The sequence below is a fragment of the Scyliorhinus torazame genome, unplaced genomic scaffold (assembly GCF_047496885.1).
Source record: "Scyliorhinus torazame isolate Kashiwa2021f unplaced genomic scaffold, sScyTor2.1 scaffold_800, whole genome shotgun sequence".
NCBI classification, from domain to species: domain Eukaryota; kingdom Metazoa; phylum Chordata; class Chondrichthyes; order Carcharhiniformes; family Scyliorhinidae; genus Scyliorhinus; species Scyliorhinus torazame.
In genome coordinates this window covers 80,829-92,441 of record NW_027308527.1, presented here as the reverse complement: position 1 = coordinate 92,441, position 11,613 = coordinate 80,829, and the positions used below count along the sequence as shown (strand labels likewise).

General features: G+C 47.1%; 1 long non-coding RNA gene across 1 annotated transcript in view; it reads left to right on the top strand.

The window, feature by feature from the left end:
• The first annotated feature begins 263 nt into the window (after positions 1-263).
• Positions 264-11,613, top strand: part of LOC140406707 (uncharacterized) — an 84,435-nt gene continuing 73,085 nt past the window's right edge. Inside the window, exons 1-3 of the long non-coding RNA XR_011939251.1 lie at positions 264-315; positions 5,221-5,263; positions 10,426-10,491. This is a non-coding gene — a long non-coding RNA (uncharacterized lncRNA). The remainder of the gene's footprint in view (positions 316-5,220; positions 5,264-10,425; positions 10,492-11,613) is intronic.

Genomic DNA, 11,613 nt, shown 5'->3' with positions numbered 1-11,613 from the left:
ATTCACCGCCCAATAACAATACAAAAGATTGGGAAGCACCAACCCTCCCACCCACCCATTCTTTTTAAATGTGAGCTGGTATTTTTGAAGAGAAATCCAATTAATCTCCTTCCATTTACTGATGGAGAAGTGATCTGCCGCATTTTCTATCTGTTTAGAGCAGGGTGTCTGTGTGAGGGTAAGTGTGTTACTGTGTGTGTGGACCTTTCTCTATCTGTCTATCTGCCAGTCGCCCTGGTCCAAGATTCTATTTCTCTCCCCACAGATGCTGCCTGACCTGCTCAGTATTTTCCGCATTGGTACAAGAGCGAGGAGGTAAGGCTGGTGTTATACAAGACACTAGTTAGACCTCAGCTGGAATATTGTGGACAGTTCTGGGTGCCACATGATAGGAAGGGTGTGAACACACTGGAGCGAGTGCAGAGGAGGTTCACAAGAATGGTTCAGGAATGAGAAACTTCAGTGATGAGGTTAGATTGGAGAGGTTGGGTCTGTTCTCCACGCAGAGAAATGGCCAAGAGGAGATTTGATAGAGGTGTTCAAATTCTTGGGGGTGCCGGACAGAGTTGACAGGGAGAAACGGTTCCCACTATTAAGAAGATCAAGAACGAGATGGCACAGAAGGAAAGTGAATTGGAAAAGAAGCAAATATGATGTGAGAAAATGGAAACAGTCTCGTGTAGAGAGAGCCCTGCTCGATATCTGACCCCGTGCTGTATCTGTCCTGGGAGTGTTTGATGGGGACAGTGTAGAGAGAGCCCTGCTCGATATCTGACCCCGTGGTGTACCTGTCCTGGGAGTGTTTGATGGGGACAGTGTAGAGAGAGCCCTGCTCGATATCTGACCCCGTGCTGTACCTGTCCTGGGAGTGTTTGATGGGGACAGTGTAGAGAGAGCTTTACTCTGTATCTAACCCCGTGCTGTACCTGTCCTGGGAGTGTTTGATGGGGACAGTGTAGAGGGAGCTTTACTCTGTATCTAACCCCGTGCTGTACCTGTCCTGGGAGTGTTTGATGGGGACAGTGTAGAGAGAGCTTTAATCTGTATCGAACCCCATGCTGTACCTGTCCTGGGAGTGTTTGATGGGGACAGTGTAGAGGGAGCTTTACTCTGTCTCTAACCCCGTGCTGTACCTGTCCTGGGAGTGTTTGATGGGGACAGTGTAGAGGGAGCTTTACTCTGTAACTAACCCCGTGCTGTACCTGTCCTGGGAGTGTTTGATGGGGACAGTGTGGAGGGAGCTTTACTCTATATCTAACCCCGTACTGTACCTGTCCAGGGTGTGTTTGATGGGGACAGTGTAGCAGGAGCTTTACTCTGTATCTAACCCCGTGCTGTACTTGTCCTGGGAGTATTTGATGGGGACAGTGTAGAGGAGCTTTACTCGGTATCTAACCCTGTGCTGCACCTGTCCTGGGAGTGTTTGATGGGAACAGTGTAGAGAGAGCCCTGCTCGATATGTAACCCCGTTTTGTACCTGTGCTGGGAGTGTTTGATGGGGACAGTGCAGAGGAGCTTTACTCCGTATGTAACCCCGTGATGTACCTGTCCTGGGGGTGTTTGCCAGGGACAGTGTAGAGGAATCTGTGTCTAACCCCATGATGTACCTTTACTGGTCATGTTTGATGGAGATTCAAAATCTGCAATAAATGTCTTCTATTAGTTTCTCCATCTGTCTGTTTCTGCTTCTCTCTCTGTCTGTCTGGGAATATTGTCAAAACAAAATCCACGATCAGCAGTCAGCCATTTTAAATTACTTAATGGTGGCCATTCTAGGTGAGCACAGCACAGTCATTTCTGACATTTGTACACATTGGTATAACAAAATCCTGATGGAAAGTGTCTGATTTAAACAGTGATTTGTTGGTGAATGTAGATGTAGAAAGGGAGCTGGCTGTCCTTGTACACCAGTCACTGAAAGTGGAGAGGGGGGTGCAGCAAGCAGTTAAGAAGGCCAATGATATGTTGGCCTTCATTGAAAGAGGGATTTGAGTTCAGAAGTGGAGATGTCTTTCTGCAGGTACACAAGGCCTTGGTGAGACCACACCAGGAGTATTGCGTACAGTTTCGGTCTCCCTAACTAAGAAAGGACATAGTTGCCAGAGAGGGAGTGCAGTGGAGGGTCAATTGGCTGATAGGGAGTTTCCCGGACTGTCCTACAAGGAGAGATTGGTTTGACTGTGGCACAGTGGTTAGCACTGCTGCCTCACAGTGCCAGTGACCAGGGTTAAATTCCGGCCTTGTGTGACTGATTATGTGGAGTTGGCAGTTTCTTCCCGCGTGTGCGTGGGTTTCCTCCGGGTGCTCCGGTTTCCTTCCACAGTCCAAAGATGTGCAGGCTAGGTGGAATGGTCCTGCTAAATTACCCCTTAGTGTCCAAGAAAGATTGTTTAGATTAGGTTAAGGAGTTATTGGGATAGGGCGGGTGACTGAGCTTACATAGAGTGCTGTGTCAGAGGGTTGGTGTAGATTCGATGGGCAGAATGGCCTCCTTCTGCATTGTAGGGATTCTGTGATTGTGCCTGTATTCACCAGAGCCGAGAAGGATGAGAGGAGATGTTGGCCGTGCGAAATTGCCCCTTAGTGGCCCAAAGGGTAGGTGGTGTTACTGGGGTTATTTGGATTTGGTGGAGGCGTGGGCTTGGGTAGGGTGCTCTCTCCGAGGGCCGGTGCACACTCGATGGGCCAAATGGCCTGCTCCTGCAATGTATATTCTCTGGTTCTGCGAGCTCTGATTGAAATGTATCACATTCCAACAGCGCTGTTCAGACGATTCACAGGGATGGTGATTTCCACGTTGTACTGCCTCTGCCATGTCTTGGGAGGGATCATAGGGACAGTGTAGAGGAAACCTTACTCTGTATCTAACCCCGTGCTGTACCTGTCCTGGGAGTGTTTGATGGGGACAGTGTAGAGGGAGCTTTACTCTGTATCTAACCCCGTGCTGTACCTGTCCTGGGAGTGTGTGATGGGGACAGTGTAGAGGGAGCTTTACTCTGTACCTAACCCCGTGCTGTACCTGTCCTGGGAGTGTGTGATGGGGACAGTGTAGAGGGAGCTTTACTCTGTATCTAACCCCGTGCTGTACCTGTTCTGGGAGTGTTTGATGGGGACAGTGTAGAGGGAGCTTTACTCTGTATCCAACCCCGTGCTGTACCTGTCCTGGGAGTGTTTGATGGGGACAGTGTAGAGGAAACCTTACTCTGTATCTAACCCCGTGCTGTACCTGTCCTGGGAGTGTTTGATGGGGACAGTGTTGAGGGAGCTTTACTCTGTATCTAACCCCGTGCTGTACCTGTCCTGGGAGTGTTTGATGGGGACAGTGTGGAGGGAGCTTTACTCTGTATCTAACCCCGTGCTGTACCTGTCCTGGGAGTGTTTGATGGGGACAGTGAAGGGGAGCTTTACTCTGTATCTAACCCCGTGCTGTACCTGTCCAGGCAGTGTTTGATGGGGACAGTGTGGAGGGAGCTTTACTCTGTATCTAACCCCGTGCTGTACCTGTCCAGGCAGTGTTTGATGGGGACAGTGTAGGGGGAGCTTTGCTCTGTATCTAACCCCGTGCTGTACCTGTCCTGGGAGTGTTTGATGGGGACAGTGTGGAGGGAGCTTTACTCTGTATCTAACCCCGTGCTGTACCTGTCCTGGGAGTGTTTGATGGGGTCAGTGTAGAGCGAGCTTTACTCTGTATCTAACCCCGTGCTGTACCTGTCCAGGCAGTGTTTGATGGGGACAGTGTAGATGGAGTGTTACTCTGTATCTCACCCAGTGCGATATCTGACTTGGGAGTGTTTGATGGGGACAGTGCAGAGGGAGCTTTAGTCCGAATATATCATCGTACTGTATCTGCCCTGGGAGTGTTTGATGTGGACAGCGTAGAGGCAGTTTTACTCTGTTTAGATCAGTGCCCTGTACCTGTCCTGGGAGTGTTTGATGGGGAGAATGTAGAGGGAGCCTTACTCTGTATCTAACCCCGTGCTGTACCTGTCCTGGGGAGTGTTTGATGGGGACAGTGTAGAGGAAGCTTTACTCTGTATATACCATGGTACTGTAGCTGCCCTGGGAGGGTTTGTTGGGGACAGTTTAGAGGGATGTGTAATCTGTATCTAACCCCATGATGTACTTTGGCTAACAGTGTTTGATGGAGATTCTGAATCTTGAATTAATGTATTCTGTTAGTCTCCCCATCTTCTCTGTCTCTGCAACTCTCTATCTCTCTCTCTGGGAATCTGTCTAAACAAATCCACGATCAGCAGTCAGCCATTTTAAGTTACTTAACGGTGGCCATTTTACGTGAGCACAACACTGAGACAATTCGGACAGTTGTCTAAGTTAGTGTCAAACAATAACTGAAGGAAAGAGTCGTATTTAAACAGTGATATGTTGGGCAATGTGGATGTACAAATGGAGCTTGTACACCAGTCGCTGAAAGTGGAGAGGGGGGTGCAGCAAGCAGTTAAGAAGACCAATGATATGTTGGCCTTCATTGCAAGAGGGCTTTGAGTTCAGAAGTGGAGAAGTCTTTCTGCAGTTATACTGGGCCTTGGTGAGACCACACCTGGAGTACTGTGTACAGTTTTTGGTCTCCCTACCATGGAAGGATATAGTTGCCAGAGAGGGAGTGCAGCGGAGGGTCAGTTGGCTGATAGGGAGGTTGCCGGACTGTCCTAGGAGGAGAGATTGCTTCAATAGGGCCTGAACGAGCCCTGTTTCTCCAACCTAACCCTGGAGATCAAATCCCACATTCCTGGTGATTTCTCCCCTCTCAAAGATGGAAAGATATTGACTAAGTTTAAAGCAGAAATTGACTGATTTCTAAATCCCATTGACATAAAGGGATATGGGGATAGTGTTGGGGAAAAGACATTGAAGTAAAGATATTTTACAGCTGGATTCACAGAATACAGACAACAAAGTATCTTGAATTTTGGAAGAGCCACAAATATTGTCAAACATTTGGGAAATGATTGGAAACAGTTTGGACTGAGATCTCCTCAGTGACCTGTGTGCAGACCCCACCCCCGACTTACTGTGAGGAATGTCCCCCTCGGTGTGTTTCCTGTGTCTGCTAAGGAAGACACTTGTCCTGTCTATGGTTATGTTAATTCAGCAGTCAACAACAGATTCTGTCCTGTCGTTATTTCTGTCTTTGTTTGACATTTGTTTCCCTCTGAATTTCTGGCATGTTTGGAATGACTATTCGTCTGTCACCCGAGGAAGGCTTTCCATAGAATGAGTAAAAAGCAGCAAGAAATCACAGAATGTGAGTTAAACACAACTTCATTTCTGCCTCCATTTTGAGAGAAGATTCCTGGCCACAAAAACAAAGCTCATTGCAAAGTTTCACTTCATATTTTACATGTTGTTCACAGACAGATTTCTTCAATGAGCTGCTCTATAAATATGGATTCAATTTGATTTTTTTCTCACTGTGAGATGTAAAGTTTATTCCTGAATCAATACAGGGTCATCGGCAACAACATCATTTTATTAGACAAGGCGGTTCAATGGGATTTTTCTCTGGGATCCTCTGATGTCAATTCCTGAGATTAGAATTTATAATGAAACAATTTGGATTAAATGAAAATGGTCATTTTGATAACCCCAATGTCCTGACTGCCTCACGTCCTGGCACCCTCACACCATCACACCCTCATGTCTCCTAACCCTCACATCCTGACCCACTCGCGTCCCCGAACCCTCAGATCCTGACCCGCTGTGTACCTCTTTCTGTGTGTGTGTCCCTCACTCTGTCTGTGTGCCCACCGCTCTCTGTCCCTCTCTGTATCCCTCTCTCTCTCTGTGTCCCTGGCTCTCTCTGTGTCCTTCTATCTCACTCTATCCCTCTCTTTCATTGCGTACCTCTTTCTATCTGTGTCACTCTTTCTGTGTCCCTCTCCCTCTATGTGTCCCCCTCTCTCTGTCTCTCTCGCTGTGTCGCTCTCTTGCTGTGTCCCCCTCTCTCTCACTGTGTCCCTCTCTGTCCCCCTCGCTCTCTCTGCCCCCCTCACTCTTGGTGTGTCCCTCACTATCTAGCTGTGTCCCTCACACTCTCGCTGTGTCCCACTCTCTCTCATTGTGTCCCACTCTCTCTCATTGTGTCCCACTCTCTCTCATTGTGTCCCTCTCTCTCTCGCTGTGTCCAACTCTCTCTCGCTGTGACCCTCTCTCTCTCGCTGTGTCCCTCTCTCTCTCGCTGTGTCCCTTTCTCTCTCACTGTGTCCCTTTCTCTCTCACTGTGTCCCTTTCTCTCTCGCTGTGTCCTTCTCTCTCTCGCTGTGTCCTTCTCTCTCTCGCTGTGTCCTTCTCTCTCTCGCTATGTCCCCCTCTCTCTCGCTATGTCCCCCTCTCTCTCGCTGTGTCCCCCTCTCTCTCGCTGTGTCCCCCTCTCTCTCGCTGTGTCCCCCTCTCTCTCGCTGTGTCCCCCTCTCTCTCGCTGTGTCCCTCTCTCTCTCTCTCTCTCTCTCGCTGTGTCCCTCTCTCTCTCTCTCTCTCGCTCTCGCTGTGTCCCTCGCTCTCGCTGTGTCCCTCGCTCTCGCTGTGTCCCTCGCTCTCGCTGTGTCCCTCGCTCTCGCTGTGTCCCTCGCTCTCGCTGTGTCCCTCGCTCTCGGTGTGTCCCTCGCTCTCGGTGTGTCCCTCGCTCTCGGTGTGTCCCTCGCTCTCGGTGTGTCCCTCGGTGAGTGTGAGAGTCAGTGAGTGTGAGTCTGACTGTGTGTGAATCAGTATGTAATAATGAGTCTGTGTGTAAGAGTGAGTTAGTGAGTGAGTGAGCGTGTGTTAGTGAGTGATTGTTTTAAGGTTGTTAGTGAATGTGTAAGAGTATGTGCATAAGAGTGTGTGTAAGAATGAGTTAAATCTAACCCCTCGATTAGATTGCACATTGTATCGCACTGCAGTGTATCTGTAAACGGTGAGTGTGTGCAAGGGTGAGTGTGTCTAAGAGTGAGCGAGTCAGCGTGTGAGTATGTCAATGAGAGTGACTGTGTAAGTGAGTTTGTGTGTGAGCGAGTTAGTGTGTAAGAATGAGTGAGTAGGTGAGTGAGTGCGCAAGTGTGTATAATGGTGGGTGTGAGTGAGGGTGAGTAAGTGTGTAAGAGTGACTGTTTAAGAGTGGGTGAGTGTGAGGGAGTGTGAGTGCGTGTGTAGGAGTGTGTGTGAGTGAATGTGTAAGAGTAAGTGTGCAAGTGAGTGAGCGTGTAAGAGGGTGAGTGTGTGTGTGATTGAATGTGTAAGAGTGAGTGCCGGCGTGTGAGTGAGTGTGCGAGTGAGTGTTTAAGTGTGAGAGAGTGAGTGTGTAAGACTGAGTGAGTGATGTGAGTGTGAGAGTGAGTGTGACGGAATAAGTGAGTTTCCGTGTATAAATGAGTGTGTATGAGTGAGTAACTGTGTAATAGTGAGCGAGTGTGAGTCAGGGTGTGTAAGAGTCAGTTAGCTAGTAAGTGAGTGAGAGTGTGTTAGTGAGTGATTTAGTGTGTGGTTGAGTATGTGAGTGGGTAAGAGAGTGAGTGTGTAAGAGTGAGTCGGTGTGCGTGAGTGAGTGTGTGATTGAGTGAGCATGAGGTGGTGAGTGTTCGAGTTAGTGCATGAGTGTGAGTGAATGCGAGTTAGTGAGTGTGCGGAAGGATGTGTGTGACAGAGACAGTGTGTAATTCAGTCAGTGTAAGAGTGAGATTTAGTGAGTACGAGTGTGCTAGTGAGTATGCGTGTCCCAAAGTGAGTGCAGGTGAGTGTAAGAGTGAGAGTGTGTGTGAAAATGTGTGCATAAGAGGGAGTATAAGAGTGACTGAGTGTAAGAGTGAGTGTGAATGATAGTTAGTCTGTGTTAGTGAGAGAGTGTGAGTGTGTGAGTAAGAGTGAGTTTGAATCAGTGAGTGAGCCTGAGTGAGTGTGTAAGAGTGAGCGAGTTAGTGTGTGAGTGGGTATGTGAGTGTGAGTAACTGAATGTGTAAGTGAGTGAGTGAATATCTGAGAGTGTGTGTGTTAGCGTGTGAGAGTGAGTGTGTCAGAGTGAGTGAATGAGTGTGTGAGTGACAGTGTGTGTGAGTGAGTGTGAAGGCGAGTAAGAGTATGTAAGAGTGAGTGTGTGTGAGTGAATGTGTAAGAATGAATGAGCGAGTATGTGAGTGGGTGAGTGTTTAAGTGTGAGTGAGTGTGGAAGAGTGTGTGAGTGCGTGTGGAAGACTGAGCGAGTGTGTAGGAATGAGTGAGTTTCCGTGTACAGGTGAGTGTGTAAGAGTGAGTGAGCGTGTAAGAGTGAATGAGGGTGTGTAAGAGTGAGTGTGTGTGAGTGATTGTGTAAGAGTGAGTGAGTGCGTAAGAGTATATTTGTAGGAGTGTGAGTGAGTGTGTATGAGTGAGTTAAATCTAACCCCTCGATTAGATTCCACTCTGTAACTCACTCCCGGATCTGTTATTCTATATATAAACTATCCTGAACCCCTCGATTAGATTCCAGTCTGTCACTCACTCCCGGGTATCTGTTATTCTATATATAAACCATCCTGAACCCCTCGATTAGATTCCAGCCTGTCACTCACTCCTGGGTATCTGTTACTCTATATATAAACTATCCTGAACCCCTCGATTAGATTCCAGTCTGTAACTCACTCCCGGGTATCTGTTATTCTATATATATATATATATATATATATTAACTGTCCTGAATGCCTCGATTAGATTCCAGTCTGTAACTCACTCCTGGGTATCTGTTATTCTATATATAAACCATCCTGATCCCCTCCATTAGGTTCCAGACTGTAACTCATTCCTGGGTATCTGTTATTCTATATGTAAACCATCCTGATCCCCTCCATTAGATTCCACTCTGTAACTCACTCCCGGGTATCTGTTATTCTATATATAAACTATCCTGAACCCCTCGATTAGATTCCAGTCTGTAACTCACTCCCGGGTATCTGTTATTCTATATATAAACCATCCTGAACCCCTCGATTAGATTCCAGTCTGTAACTCACTCCTGGGTATCTGTTATTCTATATATAAACCATCCTGAACCCCTCGATTAGATTCCAGTCTGTAACTCACTCCTGGGTATCTGTTATTCTATATATAAACCATCCTGATCCCCTCCATTAGGTTCCAGACTGTAACTCATTCCTGGGTATCTGTTATTCTATATGTAAACCATCCTGATCCCCTCCATTAGATTCCACTCTGTAACTCACTCCCGGGTATCTGTTATTCTATATATAAACTATCCTGAACCCCTCGATTAGATTCCAGTCTGTAACTCACTCCCGGGTATCTGTTATTCTATATATAAACCATCCTGAACCCCTCGATTAGATTCCACTCTGTAACTCACTCCCGGGTATCTGTTATTCTATATATAAACCATCCTGAACCCCTCGATTAGATTCCAGTCTGTAACTCACTCCTGGGTATCTGTTATTCTATGTATAAACCACCCCGAACCCCTCGATTAGATTCCAGTCTGTAACTCACTCCTGGGTATCTGTTATTCTATATATAATCTATCCCGAAGCCCTCCATTAGATTCCAGTCTGTAACTCACTCCAGGGTATCTGTTATTCTGTATGTAATCTATTCCGAAGCCCTCCATTAGATTCCAGTCTGTAACTCACTCCTGGGTATCTGTTGTTCTATATATAAACTATCCTGAACCCCTCGATTAGATTCCAGTCTGTAACTCACTCCTGGGTATCTGTTGTTCTATATATGTCTATCCCGAACACCTCGATTAGATTCCAGTCTGTAACTCACTCCCGGGTATCTGTTACTCTATATATAAACTATCCTGAACCCCTCCTTTAGATTCCAGTCTGTAACTCACTCCTGGGTATCTGTTATTCTACATATAAACTATCCTGAACCCCTCGATTAGATTCCAGTCTGTAACTCACTCCTGGGTATCTGTTATTCTGTATATAATCTATCCCGAACACCTCGATTAGATTCCAATCTGTAACTCACTCCCGGGTATCTGTTATTCTATATATAATCTATTCCGAAGCCCTCCATTAGATTGCAGTCTGTAACTCACTCCTGGGTATCTGTTATTCTGTATGTAATCTATTCCGAAGCCCTCCATTAGATTGCAGTCTGTCATTCATTCCCAGATATCATTTATTCTGTGTGTTAACCAGCGATATGCCGGACTGAGATGAGGAGGAATTTTGTCACTCAGATGGTGGTGAATCCTGGGAATTCTCTATCCCAGAGGGATGTGGAGACTCTGTCATTGAGCCGGTTCTAGACTGAGATTGATGGATCAGCAAGAGGCACGGGTATAGGGCAGGAACACGGTGTTGAAATGGAAGAATCTCCATGATCATATTGACTGGTGGAGCGAGCTCGAAGGGCTGAATGGCCCAGTCCTGCTCCTATTCCTTGTGGTCTGTTATTGCCAATTATTTCTCTGTTTATCTATTTACGATTATCCAGAAAAGTGGGATGGGAATGAATTCTGCATCGTTTGTGATTTGGATATTGGAGTAATCATCACTTGGGGTAAGTTCTGTTATGTTGAGAATTCCTGATCTTCTTTCAAAATAACACCCTTCCTTTGGAAACATTGCCTCATTCCCTCTACTTGCTGTAAATATCCTGGCAGCTTCTGTTGTGGAAATTGGAGAGGAACATTTATTACGTTTGTAACCCCATACTGAACCTGTCTTGGGGGTGTTTGATGGGGACAGTGTAGAGGGAGCTTTACTCTGTATCTAACCCGGTGCTGTACCTGTCCTGGGAGTGTTTGATGGGGACAGTGTAGAGGGAGATTTACTCTGTATCTAACCCCGTGCTGTACCTGTCCTGGGAGTGTTTGATGGGGAAAGTGTAGAGGGAGCTTTACTCTGTATCTAACCCCGTGCTGGTCCTGTCCTGGGAGTGTTTGATGGGGACAGTGTAGAGAGAGCTTTACTCTGTATCTAACCCCGTGCTGTACCTGTCCTGGGAGTGTTTGATGGGGACAGTGTAGAACAAACAACGAACAAAGAAATGTACAGCACAGGAACAGGCCCTTCGGCCCTCCAAGCCCGTGCCGACCATACTGCCCGACTAAACTACAATCTTCTACACTTCCTGGGTCCGTATCCTTCTATTCCCATCCTATTCATATATTTGTCAAGATGCCCCTTAAATGTCCCTATCATCCCTGCTTCCACTACCTCCTCCGGTAGCGAGTTCCAGGCACCCACTACCCTCTGCGTAAAAAACTTGCCTCGTACATCTACTCTAAACCTTGCCCCTCTCACCTTAAACCTATGCCCCCTAGTAATTGACCCCTCTACCCTGGGGAAAAGCCTCTGACTATCCACTCTGTCTATGCCCCTCATAATTTTGTATACCTCTATCAGGTCGCCCCTCAACCTCCTTCGTTCCAGAGAGAACAAACCGAGTTTATTCAATCGCTCCTCATAGCTTATGCCCTCCATACCAGGCAACATTCTGGTAAATCTCTTCTGCACCCTCTCTAAAGCCTCCACATCCTTCTGGTAGTGTGGCGACCAGAATTGAACACTATACTCCAAGTGTGGCCTAACTAAGGTTCTATACAGCTGCAACATGACTTGCCAATTCTTATACTCAATGCCCGGGCCAATGAAGGCAAGCATGCCGTATGCCTTCTTG